Source organism: Chiloscyllium plagiosum, chromosome 12, assembly GCF_004010195.1.
Source record: "Chiloscyllium plagiosum isolate BGI_BamShark_2017 chromosome 12, ASM401019v2, whole genome shotgun sequence".
NCBI lineage: Eukaryota > Metazoa > Chordata > Chondrichthyes > Orectolobiformes > Hemiscylliidae > Chiloscyllium > Chiloscyllium plagiosum.
This window is the reverse complement of record NC_057721.1, coordinates 38,209,003-38,235,999: the sequence shown is the minus strand read 5'-3', so window position 1 is coordinate 38,235,999 and position 26,997 is coordinate 38,209,003. Positions and strand designations below refer to the sequence as shown.

At 40.4% G+C, this 26,997-nt stretch overlaps 1 protein-coding gene and 1 long non-coding RNA gene across 4 annotated transcripts in view; one reads left to right on the top strand and one right to left on the bottom strand.

The window, feature by feature from the left end:
* The first annotated feature begins 82 nt into the window (after nt 1–82).
* On the top strand, nt 83–26,080 carry LOC122555129. 3 transcript variants are annotated; one of them, XR_006313180.1, is made up of 4 exons: nt 83–143; nt 15,364–15,567; nt 21,303–21,507; nt 24,939–26,080. It is a non-coding gene; the product is annotated as an uncharacterized LOC122555129 (long non-coding RNA). The 3 variants fall into 3 exon arrangements; XR_006313182.1 differs by lacking the exons at nt 83–143; nt 15,364–15,567 and adding an exon at nt 12,383–13,460; XR_006313181.1 differs by lacking the exons at nt 83–143; nt 15,364–15,567 and adding an exon at nt 13,453–13,540.
* The window catches only part of tspan7b (tetraspanin 7b), a 118,498-nt gene continuing 114,628 nt past the window's right edge, over nt 23,128–26,997 (bottom strand). Inside the window, exon 8 of the mRNA XM_043700834.1 lies at nt 23,128–24,037. The gene's annotated coding sequence lies outside the window, so the exon portion shown is untranslated. The remainder of the gene's footprint in view (nt 24,038–26,997) is intronic.

The window sequence follows — 26,997 nt, the reverse complement described above, 5'->3', positions numbered from 1 at the left end:
GACCAATGGTGGCGTGGGTCCTTTGTGAGATCATTATGCTAATAAGTGGAAATGTAGCCAACGGCCCCAGGCCAGACACGTCACTGGAAACCCTGGCGACAAACTGCGCCTTCATTTTGATTGACAGGGACAGCCTGAATGGGGTTGGTGCAGTTCCATCTATTGAAGGAGGGGGGAGGGTATAGCTGCTGTAGCAACTGCTGGTGAGGGGTTTGCTGTTTTATTTACTGTTGTGGGGGAGGTGAGGGGAGTGCTGCTGCAGCTACTACTGTGGAGGGGGAAAGTGAGGGTCAGCTACTGCTGTGGAGGGGGACGGTGAGGGTATTGCTGCTGGTGGCTTAGTTTGGAAGAAGTGGTGCTGGTGGAGGTAGTGCTAATGCTAGAGGTAGTTGGCATTGCTTCTGTTGCTGGCTTAAAGAGACAATGCTGCCATTGGAGGTGCTCCTGCTGTAGGTGGTGATACACCTGGGCTGGTGGAGGTTGTGCTGCTGCTGCTGCTGATGCTGATGCTGATGCTGATGGAGATGGGGTGTTACGCTACTAGTAGTTTAAAATGCAGTGTTACTACTAGTGCTGGAAATGGTGGTATTGCTGGTGGTGGTGGAAGAAGTGCCACTTGTGGAGGTGTTGCTGGTGGAGGTAGTGACTCTGGTGCCACTGAATGAGGTACCACAAATGTTGAATGCTGCTGGTGGAAGTATTGGTGGTTTTTCTGCTTGTAGAGATTGTGGAGCTGATCTTGGTGGTGGCATGGACAGGAACAGAAATAGTGTGCCCTGGTATTGCTCCTATTCAAGAACAATGGGCTCCCTAGAGCTCTCGAGAGCACAGGTAATTGGACCCGATGTATCCTCTGTCCCAGCTCTGGGGGATGTTGGTGTAGGATGTTTCAACCAACAGATTGTCAATGCTGATTAATATCATATTCTCATTCTTATTTTTGTGCTATTTTGTCATAATTTTATGCACTGTCTTCAAACCTTTCAATGAAGGTTAAGTTTTCAAAATGGAAAGGGGGCAACACTAAATGTATCTCATGAACTACATGTTCTGCCCAAATTTTACAGGTTTTATATTATTTTAAATAAGTATTTATAGTAAAAAGGTAATCTCCTGTAATTAGCATAGTTTTGTATCATCATTTAATGTGAATCAACATATTTTCAACCATTAGAGTTCATGAAAGGTTAGTGGGAGGAAGGTTAGCCTTTCGCTTGGGTGAAGTATGCATCAAACCCCTAGTTGGTTGTCAGGGGTTTTCTTTCATTTATTTTTGAATCTTTAACTACAGCTTGCTTTTTCACTGTGTCACCTGTATCGACACCACTCTCACTTCTAAAATCAGAAGGATAAGAATGCAAGTCTCACTGGTCTTGAACACATGATCTTGACATTACACTTTAGTGCACTACTGAGAGCAGGTGTTGCATTGCCACAGTTAGGGTGCCCAAATATCTGATTTTATATACTGGATGCTCTAGGTTTTAGTTGGTCTGGTCATTACTACCAGATGACTTCACAGATGGACTTTCACTCAATTCACTAAGTACCAGTAAGGGGTCCTTTTCCTATTTTCAGCAGCCTTTTAGCTTTTGCATTTCCTACGTTACATTAGAGATTATCCTTCAGACATACATATTGGCTCTAATGCACTTTGGGATGTCTGGGGTCACAGCCACATGGAAAATAAGAGTCGGCCATTTCTGCCCTTCAAGCCTGCTCCAGCGTTCAATGTGATCATGATCATCGCTGATCCTTTATCCTATACACTTGACATTTTTAACCTTCAGAAACCTATTCCTTTTATATATATTCAGTGACTTGGCCCCCATGCCTTCTGTGGTAGAGAATTCCACAGGTTCATTACCCTCTGAGTGAAAAAGTTACTCTTCATCTCAGTTTTGTAAATGGCTGACTACATATCCTGAGATTGTGAGCCCTTGTTCTGGACACACCCTAAATCTACTAGTTATGTTGTCAAAAAACTCCAGGTTTGTCGAGCACAACCTCCCTGTCATTGTTCGCACTGTAATCCCATTTGATTAGATTACCTACAGTGTGGAAACAGGCCCTTCAGCCCAACCAGTCCACACCGACCCTCCGAAGAGTAACCCACCCAGACCCATTTCTCTCTGAATGATGCACCTAACACTATGGGCAATTTAGCATGGCTAATTCACCTGACCTGCACACCTTTGTGACTGTCGGAGGAAACCGGAGCACCCAGAAGAAACCCACACAGACCCATGGAGAACGTGCAAACTCCACACAGACAATCACCCGAGGCTGGAATCGAACCTGAGACCCTGGTGCTGTGAGGTAGCAGTGCTAGTCACTGAGCCACCGTGCTGCCCTGATGTTTTCTAATTGTCCAGTTATAATTTATAATGGATTCCAGCATTTTATTTTATCCACGATTGTTAGGCTAACTGCTCTGTAATTCAATTTTCTTCCCTACTTTTTAAAATATATGCTATCCTCCAATCTTTCCTGTCCGCTGCTTGTCCTTACCTATTCTGATTTTAACTGCTGCTTTCTGCCTTTCTATGTTCCACTTCAATCTTTTTTTCTCACTGTTGTCTTCTTGTACAGGTCCCTGTCACCCTACCCTCTAGTTTGATCATCCTCCAGCCTGCTGCCACACTGGAATCAAACCTGGTATAATCTGTCCAGTTTAGACAGATTATCCGCAAAATTTATTCCAATGCCTCAAGAATTTAAACCCTTCCTCCATCAGCCCTTCAGGCATGCATTCAAAGAGTCAATTCTCCTTTCGATCCACATCCTAGCAAGATCAGGAAATGTCAACTTCTCCATCTTCTTTTGCTGCCTGGCTTGCTGTGTTCTACCAGCCTCCTGCTTGTCTACCTTGGATTCCAGCTTCTGAATTTTTTTTGTCTCTAACCAAGGATGTATTAGTAGTAATCCTGAAATTCCTAACTTTGCGTTCCTGTTTTGTAATTTATTTCCTAGCTCTATATTCTGCATGCAAATACCAAATATTATTGGTACTGACATGGAAGACAACCTCTGGTTCTTCTCCTTCCATCTTTAGAATGTCCTTCAATCATTCAATGATATCCTTGATCCTGGCACCTCAAAGGCAACATACTATCATAGTGTCCCACCTGTAGCCCAGAAACATCTATCTGCTCCCCTTCAATACAGTCTCCTATTGCTTTCCCATCCCTCCAAGCTGAGCCACTCCTGGTGCCACAGATTTGGCCCTTGCTGCATTCCTTGGAAAGAGACAAAAATACTGCAGATGCTGGAATCCAAAGTAGACAGGCAGGAGGCTGGAAGAACACAGCAAGCCAGGCAGCATGAGAAGGTGAAAAAGGGTTACACCTGAAATGTCAACTTCTCCACTTCCTGATGCTACCTGGCTTGCTGTGTTGTTCCAGCATTACTTAGAAAAGCCAACTGCCCCAGGGGATTCCTATACAACCTCCCTCGCACTCTTACTCTGTCAGGTGGTCACCCATTTCTCCTCTGTCTTTTACCTGTGGTTGTGACCATCTTACTGAATGAACAGTTACAAAGATTTTAGCCATGTGGAAACTCCACTAACTCCCACTGCTGCTCCAAATCTGAAACCGCTTCAAGTGAATTTGCTTGTTGCACATGTGGCATGAAGGAGCTTTACACCTAACTGTGTTGCTATGCCATGACTTATCCTTAAAATAGTCTCTTTCTGTTTACTTCATTGAGTCATAGTCATATAGCATGGAAACAGCACCTTCAGTCCAACTCGTCACTGCCCAAACTAAACTAGTCCCATTTGCCTGAATTTGGCCCATATCCCTCTCAACCGTTCCTAGCATGTACCTATCCAAATGTCTTTTAAATGTTGTAACTGTTCCTGCATCTACCCCTTCCTCTGGCAGTTCGTTCCACATATGAACCATCCTACTTGTGAAAAAATTGTCCCTTAGGTCTTTTAAAATCCTTCTCCTCTCACCTCAAAAATATGCCCCCTCGTTTTGAACTCCCCCAACCTAGGGAAATGACCTTTGCTATTGACCTTATCTATGCCCCTCGATTTTGCAAACCTCAAAGGTCATCCCTCAACCTCCAAAGCTTCAGTGACAAGAGTTGAAAAGTGTGGTGCTGGTAAAGCACAGCAGGTCAGGCAGCATCCGAGGAGCGTAGGAATCATTTCAGAGAAGGGCTTATGCCTGAAACGTCGATTCTCCTGCTGCTCAGATGCTGCCTGACCTGCTATGCTTTTTCAACACCACACTTTTTAACTCTGCAGTCATCACTTTCTTTCAGTGAAAAGAGTCTTAATTTTTCCAGTCTTTTTATATCTCGAATCCTCCATTCTTGGCAACATCCTGGTAAATCTTTTCTGAACCATCTCCAGTTTATTAATATCCTTCCTATAGCAGGGTGACCAGAACTGACCTCAACATGACATCCCAACTGCGGTATTCAAATGTGTGAGCAATGAAAGTAAGTGTGCTAAATGTCACTTTCACCACTTTGTCTACTTGTGACACAGATTTCAAAGAATTATGTACCTGAATCCCTAGGTCTCTCTGATCTACAACACTATCCCAGCCTCTAACATTTTTTGTAAAAGTCCTGTCCTGCTGAATATTTCCAGCACTTCATGCTTTACTTTCATATTTTCATCATCTGCAGTATTATCTTTTGTTCTCTGGGTCTCCTGGCTCCTATCATCCATTTGAAGGTGGAAGTCATATTCAAAAATCCTTCAATTAGCTAAAGCTTTCGAGCTTTAATCATTAGAATTGTGTAGTTTCCGGGCATGGCCTGTAACTTTGCCGTGATTTTCTTGAGTTTGCAGAGATCTGCTGCCTCTACTGCTGACTTCATGTCACTGCAGCCTATGCTTCAATGTGATAACAGCAGACTTTCCCATGCACTTTTGAGTAACCAGTGTGTTCCCAGGACCTTACTTGCCTCTTGGGAATCGCCATGATTCTTCCTCAGGCCGATGCAAATTGCTGCTTTCCTCATAAAGATGCATGAGCAGTCAGCAAATCCTCTAGGTGGTCATCAATGCTCAGCTGAATCATTTTAAAGAAACCAAACAAGTAATTTTAGATTTTTGTCCTACCCATAACCCTAAGACTGCTACACCAGCGCTTCAATCTTCTATAAGAATCTGAAAAATTACAAAAGTGTCAACTTTCTAACAGCACAGCTCTTGCCTGTATTAAAGGTTTTTTTTATTTGTTCATAGGATGTGGGCATCTCTGGCTGGCTAGCAATTATTGCCCATCCCTTATTGTCCTAGAGATGGTCATGCTGAACTGCCCTCTTGAATAATAGCTGCTCTTGCAGTATGGAAAATCCCATAGCACTGTTGGGAAGAGAGGATTTGACACAGATTTTGACAATGAGGGAATGGCAACAGATGGTGTATGGCTTGGAGGGAAACCTGCGGATGGATGTGTTCCCATTTATCTGCTAATCCTGTCCTTTTAGTTGGTAAGAGGTTGTGGGTTTGGAAGGTGCTGTCAAAGGATGCTAGGTAAGTGGCTGCAGTGTGTCTTGTTGATGGTACGCACTGCTGTTGCTGCCTTCACCACTAGTGCAAAGTAAATGTGAAAGTTGGTGGATAGGCTGCTAGTTAAATGGGCTGTTTTGTCCTGGGTTGTGTTGCCCATCTTGTGCTGTTGAAGCTGCAGTCATTCCAGGCAAGTGGAGAGTATTCGGTTACTCTAACATGTACCTCATAGATGGTTAAACAGGCATTGGGGAAATGAGAGGTAAGTTGTTTGCTGCAAAATTCATTGCCTCTGACCTGTTTTCTAACCACAGTATTTATGTGGCTAGTCCAATTCAGTTTCTGTTAAATAGTATGTCCAATATGTTAGGGGATTAGTAGGGGATTTAATGTTGGCAATACCATTGAATGTCCACTTAATGGTTAGATTCTGAATTGTGCAGCCATTAGTGAATATCCTTAGTTCTAATGATGGAGGGAAGATTATTAATGAAGTAGACTGAGGATGGTTGGGCCTAGCACACTAGCTTGGGGAGTTCCTTCAGTGAGGTACTAGATCTGAGATAACTGACCTTCAACTACCACAACTTTCTTCCTTTGTGCCAGGTATGACTCCAATCAGCATAGATTATACCCCCCCCCACGCTTATTCCCACTGACTCCAGTTTTACTCCAGCTTCTTGATGTCACGATCTATGTCAAGTGCGGCCTTGCAGCCATAGAGTCATACAGCATAGAAACAGGTCTTTCAGTTCACCATGTCTATGCCAACCAACGGTGTCAAGAGCAGTCACTGTCATTTCCTATCTTGAGTTCAGCTTTTTTGACCATGTTTGGACCAAAGCTGTATTGAAGTCTGGGGCTGAGTGGCCCTGTTGTTATCCAAACTGAGTGTCAATGAGTAAGTTATTCCTTTGTAAGTACTGCATGATTGCATTATCGAAGAGGCCTCCCTCACTTTACTAATGATCAAGAATAAACTAAGATGAATTACAGATGGTGTCAGCACTGTCACTTTGAACATCTTGATTTAATGCCAATCTTCTGCTGTTTCCCTGTAACTCTGCACATTGTTTTTATTTTAGTAAGCGTCCAATGCCCTCTAGAATGCCTCCACCACACCTCTGGGCAATGTAGTCCATACCCCAACTACACACTGTATGGGCAATGTATTCCATTCTGCAATTACACGCTGTATGAAAAAGTTCGCTCTCATTTTGTTTTTTGCTTCCTTCACAAAACACTTTCAAACTGTCCCCTCAGGACCTTGATTCTTTTACAGTGCAAACAGTTTCTTCCTTTATACTCTGTCCAGACACCTCATGATTTTGGAAACTATCAAATCTCCTTTTTGCCCTCTCCTCTCCATGGAGAATAGACCCAACTTTTCCAATTTATCTTCAGACCTGGAATTTTTCATCCACAGAGTCATTCTTGCCAACCTCTTCTGCACTACTTCCAATGCATTTTTACTCTTCCTACAGTATGGCTCCCAGAAGTCCTCAAACTGAGGTCTGACCAGTGGGCCATAAAAGTTCGTCAAAACCTCCCTGCTCTTGACTCTATGCTCCTATTTATGAAACTTAGAATGCTGTGTACTTTATTAACTGCTTGCTCTGCATTTTAGAAATTGGGTGCAAGTTACATGAGGAAAAAAATAGATATTTCTACTAAGATTATTGGAAGACCTAATAATAGCTCTACCCCCCTTCAAGTTCCTATATTGTCAGGAGGACATCAGAACAAATCCTTAGGATAGCCTTTGACTGGGTAGACCTAAATGCAGTCTTCATCATTAATCTTTTCAGAACTATTATCTTTTTATAGGACAAAGCAAGATTCAGGTGGGAACAGTGGTTGATATGGAGCTGATGTTTCAGTTCCACTGAAAACACATTAATGGCCTACCAAGACAATAAGTCCTTGTGAGCCCATGCTAAACTAGGGCATACTTAAGACTACAAAAAAACCCTGTCACTTGGCTGCCAGTAGCGCAGTTCATTTTTAAAGCCTTTCCATGGTCATGGTAACCAGAAGGATCAATATTGTGAAACAACTGACTGGTGTATTTGTTACCATTCAAACTGTTGTTATGCTACCGAGAAGGAAAAAAATCCCAAAGATCTGCCAAAATAAATGTAATTCTATGTACGCTCATTATATTGTGTTAACTTATTTCCAGTAGAGATAACATAGGCTGTAGTGCTACATTTTACAGAAATTCCCAGCTATCTTCCTTTTTTACCAATCGGTTCAAGCAACCGTTCGTAGATTTAGCATAAACTAATAGCAAGCTGAAACACGTTTGACTTCTAAATGCTGTTCTTTGGTATGCAGGAAGTAGGTGTCACTTTGACATAACTTTGTCAATTGTGTCTTGCTTGGAACTGGTTGAGGTAATTGTTTTAATATAAACTGTTGAACAGAGAGCATAAAGCATTCACAGAGGTTGTGTCAAAAGAATATGGTACTACCATTTATGCAAATTCAGATTGTGCATAACTCAGAGTAATAGAGTCATAGAGATGGACAGCATGGAAACAGACCCTTTGGTCCAACCCGTCCATGTCGACCAGATATCCCACCCCAATCTAGTCCCACCTGCCAGCACCTGGCCCATATCCCTCCAAACCCTTCCTATATATATATACCCATTCAGATGCCTTTTAAATGTTACAATTGTACTAGCCTCCACCACCTCCTCTGGCAGCTCATTCCATACACGTACCACCCTCTGCGTTGCCCCTTACGTCTCTTTTATATCTTTTCCCTCACACCCTAAACCTGTGCCCTCTAGTTCTGGACTCTCCCACCCCAGGGAAAAGACCTTTGTCTATTTACCCTATCCATGCCCCTCATGATTTTGTAAACCTCTATAAGATCACCCCTCAGCCTCCAACGCTCGAGGGAAAATAGCCCCAGCCTATTCAACCTCTCCCTATAGCTCAAATCTTCCAAACCTGGCAACATCCTTGTAAATCTCTGAACCCTTTCAAGTTTCACAACATCTTTCCGATAGGAAGGAGACCAGAATTGCACGCAAAATTTCAAAAGTGGCCTAACCAAGTCTTGTACAGCTGCAACATGACCCCCCAACTCCTGTACTCAATACTCTGACCAATAAAGGAAAGCATACCAAACGCCACCTTCACTCCAATTAACAGACAATGCCACGAGAATTTCTTGATGCTAATAGTACATTCATAAGTTCACAAGATAATTTGGGATGGGTCGACTTTTTCATTCATTCATGCTGTGGGGTTCCTACATCTCATCCTATACCACAACAAAGCATTTTAGTGATGTGGAAACAATTTCAGGGTTTTGTTCCATCACTCACTATTCTATCTGGAAGTTTATTCCACGCCTTTTTTGGTTAAATAATTTCCTCTTACAAGTTTTAAGATTCTACTGCAGAAGGCATATTTTCTTTTTTTCTAATTTCCTTGTTCTCAGCTGAAACTGTAGCGTTACGCTTTGATGCAGTTTACTGTCCACTGTAGTGTGCACTTGATTGAAATTCCTTACATTTAAGGCAAGCAGTACTCTTCCATGTTATAGACCACTCCGAATAAGTACTGAGGGAATACAGCACACAAAATGTATACATTTATTATTTGCCCCAATGTAACATTATGCCTCCTGTATTAGGGCCCAATTTATAATAATAGGGCAGATACTAAATAGGCGAAAATAAGGACTGCAGATGCTGGAGATTAAAGTCGAGAGTGTGGTGCTGGAAAAGCATAGCAAGTCAGGCAGAATCTTGCTCAAAAGCCCTTCATTGAGAATGAGGCTGTGAGCCTTGGGAGTGGAGAGATAAATGGGAGGGAGGTGGGGCTGGGGGGAAGGTAGCTGAGTGCACCATAGGTGGATGAAGGCAGGGGTAATGGTGATAGGTTGGAGAGGAGGGTGGAGTGGATAGGTGGAAAGGAAGATGGACAAGTCATGAGGGCGGTGCCAAGTTGGAAGGTTGGAACTGGGATAAGATTGGTGAAGGGGAAATGAGGAAACTGTTGAAATCCACATTGATTTAGTATCCACAAATACTAAATGGGTTGAGGAATTTAGAATCATAAAAGATAAAATATGATATTACCTGCTCATTCCATACATGCACCACCCTCTGCATGAAAAAGTTGCCCCTAAAGTCTGTTTTAAACCTTTCCCCTTTCACCTATGGCCTCCAGCTTTGGACTGCTCTACCCTGGGGAAAAAGTCTTGACTATTCACTCTATCCAGGTCCCCTCATTTTATAAACATCTATAAGGTCACCCCTAAGCCTCTGACTCTCCAGGGAAAGCAATCCCGCCTGCTTCAGCCTCTCCCTATAGCTCAAACCCCTTAACCCTTGCAACATCCTGTAAATCTTTTCTGAGCCCTTCCGAGAGCAGGAAGACCAGAATTGAATGCATCACTCCAAAAGTGGCCTAACCAATGTCCTGTGCAGCTGCAACATGACCTCCCAACTCCTATACTCAGTGGTGCGCTGACCATTGAAGGCAAACATACCAAACGCTTGCTCCAATACCCTGTCAACCTGCAACTCCATTTTCAAGGACCCTGATCTGCACTCCAAGGTTCCTTCCTTCTATGCTTTAGTTAAATATTGTCTTATCATCCATTGCAAGAGTTCAGAATCATTTTTTTTAATGCAAATTGTAAAAGCAACCTTTATTTCTATTATTGTGAATTTCTTCCATAGAGCTCCAACATTATGAATATTATAAATTATTGTAGCTTCATGGAAGATTGCTATGAACGTTTTTAAATAATTCCTATGGTTAAACAATTCCAGTACTTGGTAAGTTTTTCTCTACACAGTAGGTCAGTGGATATCTATCTGAAAGCAACTGTTGTATCCAGTTAGAACTTATGCAGTTCCACTCACTGGTGTTTAAGTCTGAAATTAAATATACATGTTGGCTGAATATGTTTGTCTGAACACATCTACTATAATTAAACATATAATTGCCCATTACTCTAATAACTAAATTACTAAATATGTGCTATGACTACCCCATTCAAATTGAAGTGATTTTTGTGACTACTAACTTGAATACATTTTTTTCAGTATTTGGGGAGGACACTGTAACCTTTGGGGAGGGTACTGTAACCACCTAATCATGAACAGAGAATGAACAGTCACAAGCTTGCCCATGTACTTCTATTTATTTTTAAAGTAGATCAGTTGTTATAGAAACTGCAGGAAACGGATGATGTGTGTAGCACCCTGGCTGAAGTATTGCAAAAGACATCAGCATTATCACTGAAGTTATAAAAACACTCTATATTTGTCTTTCCTAGAAAGCTATTTTCTCTTCAGTTCCCAATATGGAGACAATACCACATTTAGTGAAGACATTTCTAAAACCTAAAAAAAAATCAATTGCCGGCCTTCGTCTCCAATTTTCCTTTTTGATTCAAAATTAAAATAGTTTTCAAATTGGTAGATCCTTATAAATGATTTACCTTACATAAGTAACATTTTGATTAACTGCAGGGTAACTCAATGAGTCTATTGCAAGTAGAAATAAGTAGATTTCAATATGTCCAATTCACTTAGAAATGATTTATTCTCTTTTAAAAACATGGTGCAACATTTTTGCTGGAGCATCAATATGATTAAAGCAAAAAAAACTATTCCTTAAAATGGAAACAAATGATCAAAATCACACTAGACGCTTCAAATGTTTTGTACTTCAAATACCATCCAATGAATACATCTCTGTCATGAGTACACATGTCAATCGATATGATTGATTCCGGATATTGTGGATAGCTTCACACACGTAGTGCAACATTTAAAATTAAGTTTCCATTTGGATCAAAGAAAATTAAAGATGGGGAAGGTGTTTTTTGTTGTTATCTGATCATTTACATTGATGTGCTTTACAGAGTTTTCAATTGATAGAATAGGCTTCACAAATGAGTGAGAAGGGAACCAACAATGGGTTTATTTTTAGAAAAGTACATTTTAATCTAAACTTCCACCTTGATTACTCAGTTTGATGTAGTGCACACACCTTTAGCATATAAATCAGGGAACCTACATTTAATCAGCAAAATACTGCGGAAGCTGGTGATTTAAAATAAAAACAGCCAATACTGGAGAAATTTAGCAGATCCATGGAGGAGGAAAGAAAGTTAATATTTTCAGTTGACACTTCTTTGGAACTGGTGAGGCAGAAATGTGTTTAATATTTAATGTCTACTTTCAATATTTAGGTTACTTTTATCAAGTATTTTGCTTGTGCTCTATGTTGTTTTCAGTGCAGACAGTTTTATTGTTTACAGTCAATCTCTTCCAATTATCTAAGTTTTTTATTATGAACATTTCTCCTCAATGTTTTTAAAACAAATTCTAATGCTGAGTGGCATTAAATTTAAATGGGATCTTTACCATTTGTGTGAACTACTGAAACAACCAAATTGGTGTCCTAGTCTAGTATTTCATAAGAAGAATAACACCGCTTTGTCCAATAACACAATTTCATAATATGGAAGGGTCACTTTAGTTTCTATGCTCAAATTTGAGCTGGGGCTTAAACCTGTAAATCAAAAAACAGGAACATGTTCCACTTAATTTCCTAATCCTAACCTGACATTTGGGAAAAAGAGAGAGAAAGCTATTTTTGTGTAAGTTGTCAAAATGCAATAATGTACAAATTTCCTTCCCATCTTGCTGAGAAACTCATTGTAGAGAGGTATTTGACAACCAGTTCTAATAAAACCAGGGTACAAGCACCATTGTATTCCTTGAACATCCAACATGTTATCCAAAAGTGGAGCTGAGATTGAGTTCTGAAAAGCTGTACAGAAGTGCAGCTGTTAAAAGATAAACACCGAAATGTTCCGAGCTGTTAAAAGCATGTAAGTGTCTGAAAACAAAATGTAAATAAAAATGTGGTTTGCAGTTGAATCACTGGGTGAGTCACACAATGGTTGTAAACTTTCCTCTTCATTCAGAATGAAAATTAATAAGAAATAGGACTGGTGAGTTTTTTTCCCACTTGCAATGGCAAAATTACGAGTTTACAACATTTTTGTTGAAAAGCAGCTTAGACATTTCAAAAGCAATGTGGAGAAAAATGAGTAAGTATCCAGAGAAGGGCCAACAGGAAGTTCAGGAGTGAAAATCAAGATGTAAATATTGTGGATGCCATCAGATAAAACAAAAGAAAACATCTCCATATGGAGAAAATTACAGACTTTTAACTTCAAGAAGTGAAACCAGTTTGCACACAAGTATTTAATGATAGACCATGGTTCATTCTGGCAATATTGAGTTTCACAGACTTACGTAAAGTTACATTAGATGGTGACTGAAAAGTAAAATATTCAAATTCTAGATACTAGACACAACATTAAAGTCATACATCTCAATGGAAGCAAGTCAGAAGCTTCAATTAACAACATTAATTCAAGCTAAGCATCAATTCAGAAGTGGTTATCAGTGTTTCACAGGGCACGTTACTTTATGAACGGACAAACAGCAATGGATAGAAACTAAAAGAGGGGACAACATTATGAATCAGTAGAAGCAACTGAGAAACATTGGAACAAAACCAGAGAACACCACATTCCAACTAGTGTTGGAGGAAAAGCCTCCAGCCTGCATGGACCTCAGAAAACCCAAACACTAAAGATCTTGTGTCATGCATGACAGTTGGAGCCAGTTTAGATATATGAGAACTGTTGTTTGTGTAATATGCAACTTGGTATCACTCAATGACAAATGATAGTGCAACCATATTTAGTTTCTGTTTATGAAAAGGGGGTTATTTGGTTGATATGTAAATGTGTACAAATGTCTTTCCTGCTTGCTATAGTCATGTGACATCAGCCGTGTAGGCAGCCATCTAATACAGTACAAGAACCTCTACTCCTTGAACACAGCACTCATGAAAAGGAAGGGACTGAATACTCTTATTCATGGACATTTAAGTTAAGAATAATGCAGATCTGGGGATATCTAAAGGTATTCTTTCTTGACGTGTATATTTATTCCATGTTGCACTGCAAAGAAGTGTTGTACTTCCCTCTACTGTTTGTTAGATGGTAAGTACATACAAGTATTAATTTGTCACTAAATCAGCCGATTGTTCACGGTGGAATAGGATGACAATGAATTGGCTATCACTATTTGACATTGTTTAAACTAAAAATCTTTTTATATTCATGTATTTACATTGGTCAAATCAATTTCCTCTAGTGAACCCTGGGAAAACTGATGTAATAAATTTTGGCTCCAAACACAAAAACTGTTCCCACACTATCAATTCTGTTTTGCTTCCTGCTCACTATCTTGTGTTCAACTCAACTATTTATTTGAAATCTTAGTGTCTTGTTTGACCTTGAAATGAAATGTATATTTTTGACACACACATCAACAATTTTCTGCTCTGTCCGTTATCTATTTGTACCATTTCCTCAGCTTAGCTATTTGCTGAATCTTAAAGGCAGTGAGTTTTTAACCAGGATCGGGAGTCAAGGAAGCCAATGTCAGCTCATTTGTTGGTTTGTTACATTTACTCTTGACTGTTCTACAACCCTTCAGGCTGGTCTCCCATCTTGTCTGCTGCCTATATGCAACAACATCTAGATTCTAAAATTTTCATCTTGCCATTCAGATTCCTCACATCACCACTGTTCCAATATCTCAGCCAAATATTTGAAAAAAATTTAAGAAGCTATAGTGATTATAACGTATTTATTTGTTATAAATGCCAACAATGGCTTGAAAATGAAGAGCTGATTTTGTAACTTAACGTTGTAAAACCAGCAAGGAATAGCCAGTAGGTTGGAATCATGAGTGTTTGGGAGCCTGACTCTTCCTGTATCCCATCTTCTAATGAGGCCTAATGATGTATTAGTTCTTAGTTAATTGAATTGGCCCTTGGCCCACCATTGTTTCGTGTTTGAATCTCTGTGATTCACTGTATTCTTGATTGTCTGGTGAGTTTAGTAGACAACAATCTTAAGCAAGGTGCTTATTCCTTTTTTGAACAGCAAATTGTAAGATGTAGGTTTACAGTATAAGTAGTATCTATTTTAGTGGGCATTGTGGAAAAGCTGCAACTTGTAAGATGCTACTACTGCATTAGTTCCCACTTATATAAAAGAAACATTGAAGAAGGGATTAAGTGCTAGCCACTTTACGAGGGTAATTCTTCTGTTTGCAGGAATGTCAGTGTCAGTTTTGATTAAAACCAGAATGCCTGAGTCTCTTATTGTAATTAAATAAGATTTTAACAGACAGAAGATGAATGGGAAAATGGAGCAAACAAGTAACTTGATTAATCAGCTTACTGGTACACCAATTTCAAAATCTCAAATGTGAAATCCACATTTAGGAAAAAATAACTAACCAAATCTATTAAGTTGGAAATCTGTATTGTAATAAACTGTAATAAATCTGTACTCTTTAGAGGTTGCTTTGTTTCTGAATTATTTCATACAAGGATTATTCTGGTTCATTAGTCAAGTAAATTTGGGAACTTCCAGCGCCTATGAGAATTGCTTGGGGTAAACCAGATCAAATTGGTCAAGAAATTCTGGTGGAATGATAAAATGTTAGTCAAAATCAAAATTTTCAGGCAAAGTTATTCATAGATCCAAGTTTGTTGCTGTGAGGGCTAACATCTGTGGTTGTGTTACCTCTGGGTACATCAATTATTGTGAGGTTGTTCTCGATGGCCCTTGAAACGTGCTGAGCCAAATTGAAGTGCTTGCTTTGACATGGTCAGCTGGAGTGTTTTCCTAAGACAGGTTGTCTGCAATGAAGAAGACTTTTGTTCAGGGTACCCTTGTATCATATGTAAAGACTATATTGACACTGCTCATAGATGATCTGCTTGGGAATTCTGTCTTCATGTATGCAGGAGACACAGCCTATCCATCCAAGTTAATTATTCTGAAGGATCGTCTTTGTGCTGTCGAGCCTAGCATGAAGAAGGACTTCGTTGTCTGTGATTTTGTCCTGCCATCAAATTCTTATGATGGACTTCAGATGGTTACCAGAAGCATTCCAGAGCTTTGATGTGATACTTATAGTAGACCCAGAGTTTTGCACTTGCAGCAGAGTGGTAAGGACTGTGCCCTGATAGAATCTGATTTTAGCATCAGCTTAATGCCATTCTGCCTCCAGATGTAGACCATGAGACTAAAGATACAGGAGCAGAATTAGGCCATTCAGCCCACCGAGTCTGCTCTGCCACTCAATCATAGATAATATGCTTCTCAATCCCATTCTCCTGCCTTCTTCCCATAAGCCTCGATCCCCTCACCAATCATGAACCTATCTAACTTGGTCTTAAATACTCTCAATGACTGGGCCTCCATAGCTTTTTGTGGCAATGAGTTCCACAGATTAACCACCATCCGGCTGAAGAAATTCCTCCTCCTCTCAGTTCTAAAGGGTCATCTCTTCATTCTAAGCCCTTGGGTTCTAGTCTGTCATACTAGTGGAAACATTTACTCCACGTCCAAACTATCCAGGCTTCTCTGTATTCTGTAAGCTTCAATCAGATCCCCCTCCTCATCCTTCTAAACTCTATCAAGTAATGACCAAAAGTCCTCAGGTGCTCCTCATATGACGAGCCTTTCATTCCTGTGATTATTCTTGTAAACCTCCTCTGCACCCCCTCCAATGCCAACACATATTTCCTTAGATATGGGGCACAAACTGCTCACAATATTCCAAATATGGTATCGCCACTTTAGCAGTACACCTGTGCTATTGTATTCTAGCTCTCTTGAAATGAATGCTAACATTGAGTTTACCTTCCTAACTGCCAAATGAAGCTGCATGTTAACCTGAAGAGAAACCTGAACTAGGTCTCCAGAGTTCCTTTGACTGTCGGATTTCTGAAGCTTTTCCCCATTTAGAAAATAGTTGATAGTTTTATTGTTCTTACCAAAGCACATAATCTCACACTTTCCCACTTTGTATTCCATCTGCCACTTCTTTGCCCACTCTCCTAGCTTATCCAAATCCATCTGCTGCTTCCCTGACTATTCAACACTACCTGTCTCTCCACCCACCTTTGTGTCATTTGCAAACTTAGCAACAATGCCCTCAGTTCCTTCATCCAGATCATTAATGTATAATGTGAATAGTTGTGATTCCAAAACTGAACTCTGCAGAATTCCACTAGTCTCTGCTGCCAGCCTAAAAAATACCCCCTTATCCCCACTCTCTGCTTTCTTCCCTCTATCCATGCCAATACCTTGCCCTGAAAACCATGAGCTCAGCATATTTAGCAGCTTCTTGGGCAGCACTTTGTCAAAAACCTTCTGGAAATCCAAATAGATTATGTCCATTGGTTCTCCTTTGTCTAATGTGCTGATTACCTCCTCAAAGAATTCTAACAGATTTGTCAGGCATGGCCTCCTCCTGATGAAGGCGTGCTGACTCAGCCTTATTTTACCAAGCACTTCCAAGTACTCCACAATTTCATCCTAAATAATGGACTCTCAAATCTTACCAACATCCAAAGATGTGCAGGTTAGGTGAATTGGCCATGCTAAATTGCCTGTATTACTAGGTGCATCAGTCAGGGGTAAATGTAGGGAAATGGGACTGGGTGGGTTGCTCTTCGGACGGTCGGTGTGGACTCGTTGGGCCGAAGGGCCTGTTTCCATACTGTAGGGAATCTAATCTAATCTAATCTAATCTAACTGAGGTCTGGCTAACTGATCCATAATTTTCCTGTCTTCTGCCTCCTTTCCTTCTGAAACAGGGTGTGACATTAGCTATTTTCCAGTCCTCTGGAACCCTCCCCAATCCCAGTGATTCCTGAAAGATTACTAATGTCTCTACAATCTCCTTAGCTATCACCTTCAAAACTCGGGTATGGTTATTCTGGTTTAGGTAATCCATCTTCAAATCATTCAGCTTCTTTATACCTGCTTAGTGATGACCACTACACTTATCTCTGCCCCCTGACTCTCTTGGACTTCTGGTATACTGCTGGTGTCTCTCACTGTGAAAACTGATACAAACTACCCATTTAGTTTCCCTCCATTTCTTTGTTCCCCATTACCAGTTCTCCAATGTCCACCTTTCCTTCTTTTACCTTTTTATATATCTAAAAAAAGCTCCTGCAATCTTCTTTTACACTATTAGCTAGCTTACCCTGTTATTTCATCCCCCCTCCCCCATCTTTGCTTTTTTAGTTATCCTCTACTGGTCTTTAAAGGCTTCCGAATCCTCTGGTATCCCACTAATTTTCACTATATTGCATGCTTTTTATTTTGCTTTTCTACTGCCCCAATTTCTCTTTTCAGCCATAGATGGCTCATCCTCCTCTTGCTATGTTCCTTCTTCCTTGAGATGAATTTCTACCGTGCCTGCTGAATTATCCCAGAAACTCCTACCATTGCTGCTTCATCATCTTCCCTGCTAGACTCCTCTTCCAATCAACTCTGGCCAGCACCTCCCTCAGATCTGTGTAGTTACCTTTTATTCAATTGCAATACTGATTCCAGCTTTTCCCTCTTAACGTCTTGGACCTCACTATCTGTCTCCGCAATCATCTAGTAAAGTTTTCAAATGCAATCTTTTGCTACAAAACTATTTAAAGACAAAAAATTAAATAGTATTTACGAATAGAGAAGCATTCAAAATTCAAAAGTTGTAAACTTTGGTGTCCCTCAGCTCTCTTGAGTCTCAGTGTAGCTACAGTGTTGAAAGATCAATAGTTGACATTTTCTCATTTTGGTAGTTATTGGAAGTAACAGTCGTAAATAGTGCAGGTCACTCTACATTGCCTTCAGAGATGCCACCGAAGCCTTTGATCTTACTCGCAGAGACAACGCTTCAAATTGTTCTGGAAAATAGTCTTCCCTCCTCGGTGAACATGCAGAGCTTCAGCAGTTACACTGAGGCAAAATCAGACTCTTTCACTGTCAGCGGTGGAGTAAACCAGACTCTGTCCTGTGTACAATTCTCTGACATTTCTTCTCCTGCTTTTGGTGAATCAAATGAGGCTTTTTACAAGTGAAAATAATCCTACAGGGGCCAGAATCCCATCACCAAGTCATCCTTTACTTACATTGGACCAATCCTTAACTACAGTACTGCCTCATAAAGAGTCAGGCACCAGAGTGTTAGTATCTCTGACACTCAATTTTTTTTTTCTTACACAACATTTTAAAAAAATTTCCACCACCAGGAAAAGAAACACACAAGTGGCCAGTGACAAGCAGTGCCCTTCACATCAAAGGACAATGCTGTATGACAAACAGTGAAGGGGAGGGCAGGGATTAAAAAGAAATAGAGTTGGAGGGGGAAATAATGCACTCCACTACTCAACCTTTTTTCTCTTTTAGTTTCCTTTCCCGTACTACTGCCTAACTACGTAGTCCTTATGTTTTTCCCCAGCACCCATGCTGTGTGTGTGCAGGTGTGAGAACTACTCAACCTCTTTTTTTCTTCTTTTTTGTTTTTTTAATTTTTTTTTCTTCTAAAACTATCATTGAAATATTTCCACAGAGGGTGACAACCCATCACCAAGTCACCCTTTATTTACACGTGCATAGTACTTGACAGTGGTTCAGCTTCGCTTCCTCAGAGCCAGCTCTCAGAGTAACAGAAACTCTGGCACTCTTGTTTATTTTGAAATTTTTAAAAAAAAATTACCCCCACACTACTACCTAACTCCAGTAGTACTTACTATTTTTTTCCCCCAGCACCCATGTTGTGTGCATGCAGGTGTGAGAACTGCTCAACCTTTTTTTAATTTTATTAAACAATTACAAAAGAGTTTACAAAAAACAGTTAACATTTACAGCTGTATACAAGAGACAGCAATTTTACAAGGGAGAGGAGCAGCAAAACTGTTCAACCAGTTTACAGGGAAATGAGGACAAACCCCAAATCCCACTCAACCTTTTTATATGTCAGCCAGTGCTCTGTTTGGACTAGGTTAATAATCCCAATTGGGGATCACATAATCTGAGGTGCAGCTGGCTTTCCTTATTAAAATCATAGAGTCATAGAGATGTACAGCATGGAAACAGATCCCAACCCAATTTAGTCCCACCTGCCAGCACCCAGCCCATATCCATCCAAACCCTTCCTATTCATATATCCATCCAATGCCGATTAAATGTTGCAATTTTACCAGCCTCCACCACTTCCTCTGGCAGCTCATTCCATACACGTATCACCCTCTGCGTGAAAAAGTTGCCCCTTAGGCCTCTTTTATATCTTTCCCCTCTCACCCTAAACCTATGCCCTCTAATTCTAGACTCCCCAACCCCAGGGAAAAGACTTTGACTATTTATCCTATCCATGCCCCTCATAATTTTGTAAACCTCTATAAGGTCACCCCTCAGCCTCCGATCCTCCAGGGAAAACAGCCCCAGACTGTTCAGCCTCTCCCTGTAGCTCAAATCTTCCAACCCTGGCAACATCCTTGTAAATCTTTTCTGAACCCTTTTAAGTTTCACAACATCTTTCCGGTAGGAAGGAGACCAGAATTGCACGCAATATTCCAACAATGGCCGAACCCATGTCCTGTATAGACACAACATGACCTCCCAACTCCTGTACTCAATACTCTGACCAATAAAGGAAAGCATACCAAACGCTTTCTTCACTATCCTATTTTCCTGCAACTCCACGTTCAAGGAGCTATGAACCTGCACTCCAAGGTCTCTTTGTTCAGCAACACTCCCTAGGACCTTACCATTAAGTGTATAAGTCCTGCTACAATTTGCTTTCCCAAAATGCAGCGCCTCGCATTTATCTGAATTAAACTCCATCTGCCACTTCTCAGCCCATTGGCCCATCTGATCAAGGTCCTGTTGTAATCTGAGGTAACCCTCTTCGCTGTCCACTACACCTCCAATTTTGGTATAATCTGCAAATTTACTAACTATACCTCTTATGCTCACATCCAAGTAATTTATATAAATGACAAAAGTAGAGGACCCAGCACCGATCCTTGTGGTATTCCACTGGTCACAGGCCTCTAGTCTGAAAAACAACCCTCCACCATCATCCTCCGTCTTCTATCTTTGAGCCAGTTCTGTATCCAAATGGCTAGTTCTCCCTGTATTCCATGAGATCTAACCTTGCTAATCAGTCTCCCATGGGCAACCTTGTCGAACACCTTACTGGAGTCCACATAGATCACATCTATCACTCTGCCCTCATCTGCCCTCTTTGTTACTTCTACAAAAAACTCAATCAAGTTTGTGAGACATGATTTCCCACGCACAAAGCCATGTTGACTATCCCTAATCAGTCCTTGCCTTTTCAAATACATAGACATCCTGTCTCTCAAGATTCCCTCCACCAACTTGCCACCACCGATGTCAGGCTTACTGGTCTATAGTTCCCTGACTTGTCGTTATCACCTTTCTTAAATCATGGCACCACATTAGCCAACCTCCAGTCTTCCAGCACCTCACCTGTGACTATCGATGATACAAGTATCTCAGCAAGAGGCCCAGCAATCACTTCTCTAGCTTTCCACAGAGTTCTCGGGTACACCTGATCAGGTCCTGGGGATTTATTCACCTTTATGCGTTTCAAGACATCCAGCACTTTCTCCTCTGTAATATGGACATTTTTGAAGGTGTCACTATCTATTTCCCTACATTCTATATCTTCCATGTCCTTTTCCACAGTAAATACTGATGCAAAATACATCACTGCAACCTGCATTACAGCGCTGCTGGCAAGACTATGTCAAGCAAGACCAAAGTGTGTAATATCTTAGTGAGTTGTTTACTGATGGTGACATGCTGGCATCTCAAACTGAAATTCTTTTGCAGCATCATGTAGATCAGTTCTCCTGTGTCTTTACAGAGTTTGGATATTAAAGTCATGGACCAGCATGTGGAGACATCACATTCTATCGACATCGACCACACTCTTGCAATCCACCAATAAATGGGCTCTCCATGCCAAAACTCAACACCAGGTGCCAAAGCTGCAGCCGTCATGTTAAAGTTGGAGGTGACTAAAGGCGAATAATAAAATAACCAAAAATACAAAGCTCTCTCTGAACCAGGTTTGTGATCTTAGCATCTTCCTGTAATTGGGGAAAAATAGATCACCCTACATGAGCCAGGAGGAGTGGCTTGATAGTTTCTGTCTCTGCTGCCTCAATTGAACACTCAGCATTTCTAGTATTGAATATTGAGCATGTCAGGATTGGCAACATGTTTGCCCTTTAGAGCCACCAGTGACTCTGTCAGTGGGCCTTGTGAGCAGAATGGGTAATGGCCACATTCCTAACGAAATGCTGTATGGTGAGCTTGCTATCAGCACAACATTAACAGGCACTCTTGTCTCTGCTACAAGGACACTTGCTAAACCTCAAGTTGATTGGGATCAGAGTTGATCCCCAAGCAGTCCTTGCTGCTGAGCGAGACTGATTGAAGACAAGCAGTCAGGAAAAGTGTAGGAAAAGCAGAGGAATAAAATGACCAAATGGCAAAAACAAAGGACATCTAGTGGAAGGAAATACCATTATTTACTCATGAGTCAACCATTTTCATTTCCACCAGCTGAGGAAGAGACTATCTTTGCAGGCACACCAAGCAATTTTCAATTGACACACACCCAGACATGGTCTGCTTTCTCCTGAGACAGATGGATGCTTATTTAAAAAGTTTGTATTATTGTTTGTATCTTGCTTTGGAATATTGTAAAGACAAAAAAAAAGCCTAATAATACTTGTATCAGAGATTTCAGTAAAAAAAAATCCAATTCATGATGTTCTTGGAATAAACTTCAGAGAGTTGAGCTGACAAACAACTGAGAAACTTTAACAGGGTGAGAAATCTTTTAAGAAATCCCAGTTTGTAGTCGTACACCAGATTTATACCTTTCCCTACTCTTCCTCAGCATTGATAAGCAGCATATCATCTGAACTTCAAATGGCTTATTTGAACAATAGGCTGCTATTCTTCCAGAATTTAAACGTCTGTTGCAAGTGGCTTTCCCAGTTGGGTAATGGGACAGCTATTAAATTCCATGGGTGTCTTTCCCACCTTGTATAGATCGAACTGTATGTGTCCACCTTAAACCATTTCAGGCTCTGACCACTTGCCATTGGGCCACATTTTGGCCATGGGGAGATCAGTGGTGGGTAACAGGTCTAGCAGGTAAGCTTGCTTGAGCCTTGTATGGATATGAGGACAAAAATACTTCATGGCCCTCATCTAAATGGAGAACCCTTCCAAGTCAAAATGTGTGGTGCTGGAAAAGCACAGCCTGTCAAGCAGCATCCGAGAAGCAGGAGAATGATGTTTCAATCATAAGCTCTTCATCAGGAAGGGAGAACACTTCAAGGCTTGCCTACGCACACGGAAGAATTTCAACAATTCTGCCACTAAATCCTTCTGAATTAATCATGAGTCAAGGTTTGGATATAAACTTCCAGATCATTTTGTCTCAACAGTTTTAAAGAATGACCACATATTCTATTGTATTAAATTAGGACTTGATGTTAACCTTTCGGAAGACATGCTGCATTTGTACAATTTGGCCAAAGGGCAAAGCCCATATAGAGTGACAGGAAAAAAGACAAGCAAATCAAATCTACAGGAATATAATTATGAAGCATTTTGATATTTGCATCACCAAAATCACAGCATAGCAATGAAAGAGGGAGACTTGAAAAGAATTGTAATTAACAGTATTTATTAATGCAGAATTCACATAAGCTCACAATGTTGCAGTCATGTTGGCATGCTAATTGGTGGCTGTTCTAAAATGCATTAATTTCAACTACAGATTGTTTTGGAAATGTTCATCAGACTTGCGTAACATAGATTCATCCCTTGTTAAATTAACAGGAAACATAATAGCTGATTAACATCCTTCTACATACATTACAACAGAAATATTAACATATAAATACTCAAAAACAGAAGCAATATTATTTCACATAACAAACAATACAATTATAACTGCATTTTATATGTGATAGGATGCTACATTTAGTGGCATAAGCAGCAATGTTTAATGACACTATAATTAAAAAACTTCAATTGTAGTTTAGGTTCAGGGAAACACGATTTATTCTTCCTTCAAGTAATACATTACTATTGTACTTCTATTTTTTTCCCCTAGTTATCCATTTATTTCATTTCTAAGCCCATAAGGCAGAATAACAGTGTATGAAACAAATTAAAAACTATAATATCTATATTAAATAGTCATCAATACTTATCACTATAAATAAAAAGATGTAAAAATTCCAGTGACACTGCTAAACAGCCTCTAATCCCTCCCCCCAAAAAAACCTCATAGATCACTACATGCAGAGCCACATCAATGCAGTTATGGTACATGTTGTAACATGTTATGATATCCATTAAACTGACCAAAGTAGCAAAACTACTGCAGTCATCAGCATCTTAAAAGCCTTGATGTTCAGTATGAAAAAGGGAAACTACCCCTTTATTGCACAACTGTATGACAAGAAATGGTGCACTACCAAGAACAGAAAGGGTAGTGTATTCGAATTCAGAGGATGGTGGCCTGATCTTCTACAAATCCTACATTAGAAACTGTCCAATTAGACCATATTCCTGTAAAAGGAAACAGACCATCACAAAATTGTCCAAAAAAAATCTTTTAGAGAATATTCATATAAATACATTTTCAGATTTCCCTTATTCGTATCTTAAGGAAAGCAGGACAGCATTTGACAGGTGGGAAGGACAGTCTGATAACTTTCCCAGTTTATCATATATTTGATGCAATTGTAGGCAGTGAATGTCAGATAATAATTTAACCCTCAGACTATCACATCAAACACAATTATGTACCTAACTAACTCCCAGGAAGCCTGAACAATTTTCCCTATTTGCAGAACTGAGACAGCAAACCTGATTGATCGCATTTACTGTAAATCCCAGTGAAAACTGTAAACCTGGCACAGATTAAGGATCAACTCTTGATCTACACGGCCCAGTAGCACATGATGTAATACTTCCTTATGAGGTACAGCATCAAAATTGTTATGTCATATCTTAGGGCTTTGGAGTCACATAGAAACTAGGACAGAAATAGGTCATTCTGTCCCCACGCCTGATTCAGCATTCAATAAGGTTGTGGCTGTTTACGTTTTAAATTCCAACATTTCCATTAACTCCCAGTAACCATGGATTTTTGTTATGCAATTGAATCAATCTACCTCTGCCTTAAAAGTATTAAATGACCCCACCACCACAGCCTTCTGATGCCAAAAATTCCAAAGTCATACAAACTTCAGAATTCTCTTCATCTCTGTCCTGAAAGTGTGAATTTCCTTCACTGTATTTACTGTTAGAGGGCCTATAGACTACTCCCATTAATGACTTCTTGTCCCCACTAATCCTCATCTCCACCCAAATGATTTTTATTTTTAATTTGCTTTATTGTCACATGTATCAAGATAAAGTGAAAAGTACATTTTTGCGTACTAACCAGACAAATCATACTTTACAGAAATACATCAGGATAATAAAACAGAATGCAGAATATAGTGTCACAGTTACAGGGAAGGTGCGGAGTAAGATCAATTCTAATACATGAGACATTTGTTCATAAGTCTGATAACAATGGGGAAGAAGCTGTCCTTAAATCGATTGGTATGTATTTTCAAATTTTTAATCCTTCTGCTCGATGAAAGAGAGTGGAAGAGCATATAACCAGGTGGGAGAGGTCTTTAATTACATTCTCTGCTTTCCCAAGGCTGCAGGAAGTGTAGACTGAGTCAATGGATGGAAGGAGAAAGTGAGGACTGCGGATGCTGGAGATGCTCCGATATTTCCAGCAACACATTTTCAGCTCAATGGATGGAAGGCTGGTTTTTGTGATGGACTAAGCTGTGTCTGCACCTCTCTATAATTTGTTGTGATCTTGGGAAGAGCACTAAGTTGTGATACAACTGGATAGGATGCTTTCTGTGGCGTATTGATAAAACTGGTAAGAGTCATTGCGGACATGTTGAATTTCCTTCACCTTCTGAGGAAGCAGAGGTATTGATGTGCTTTCTTGTCTGTACATTGATGCGTTAGGATAGATCATTGGTGATATTTACTCCGAGGAGCGTGAAGCTCTCAATCACCTCTTCCTCAGCACCATCGATACAGACATGGATATGTCCTCCACTCAGATTCCTGAAGTCGATGCCCAGCTCCTGCATTTTGCTGACATTAAAGGGAGAGACTATTGTCTGTACACCATGCCACTAAGTTATCTATCTCCCTCCTGTTCTGTCTCACTGTCGTTTGAGATCCGACCCACTAATGTGGTGTCGTTTGAGATCCGACCCACTAATGTGGTGTCATCACCAAGTTTGTAAAGGGAGCTAGGACAGAATGTGGCCACACAGTCATGAGTGCACAAGGAGTACAGTGGGGGCTGAGTACACAACTTTTCGAGGCACCAGAGTTGAGGATTATTGAGGAACAAATTCATCTAACTATTGTACTAACACCATTCTTGATTAAAAGTGCTCTTTCTCCACCTCTACCTAGCTCCCTGTTCTTCTCGAATATCAGATACGTCTCATTAATCTAATCTAAAATTTATTTATTTCTTACAGTGAGGAAACAGGCCCTTCATCCCAACAATTCCACACCGACCTGCCGAAGCAAAACCCACCCATTCCCCTACATTTATCCCTTCACCTAACACTACGGACAATTTAGCATGGCCAATTCACCTGACCTGCACATCTTTGTGACTGTGGGAGGAAACCGGAGCACCCGGAGGAAACCCACACAGACACGGGGAGAACGTGCAAACTCCACAGAGTCAGTCGCCTGAGGCGGGAATTGAACCCGGGTCTCTGGCACTGCGAGGCAGCAGTGCTAACCACTGTGCCACCGTGCCGCCCACAATTATTAATTTTATTTTAATTTAATTTTTTTTTCACTTCTGTACCTCTTATTTTTTGATTGTCTCTCTTTCTCTCACTCCCCACTCTCTCATCACCTTTTTCCTCTCCTCTTCCCCCTTTGCTACCCATCTCCCCGTTTTCCATTTTGCCTCTGCTTCACCCATCCCCCACAAATTTTGTCACATAGCACTGGCTTCAGCCTTGGTCATTCACAGCTCCTAATCTCCCTATAATCTCTCTATGCACTGTCATTATCACCTCTTTATTGCTACCTTTGCTTCTGGAGCCAGACTCACCTTCTCTCAGCCGAGTATAAATACCTCCCTATTTCTCTTTTTTAGCTTTGACAAAAGGTCAGTTAGACTTGAAATGTCAGCTCTTTTCTCTCTTTACAGACGCTGCCTGACTTGCTGAGATTTTCCACCATTTTCTCTTTTTTGGTATCAGATACGTCTCATTGTTAAGGACTTAAATCTTGTTATCCTACAACACAACCCTGTAAGGGTGAATTTACTTCAATAAATATGATCTATTTGTTTACTTTGTTATGAATGTTTTGCACATTCAGGTACAGAGCCTTTAGTTTTGTCTTTTTATTACCTTTGTAATAACTTGTCTGGATTGCTGGTTAACATTAGGTTTCTTCTCTCTTCCTTCCTG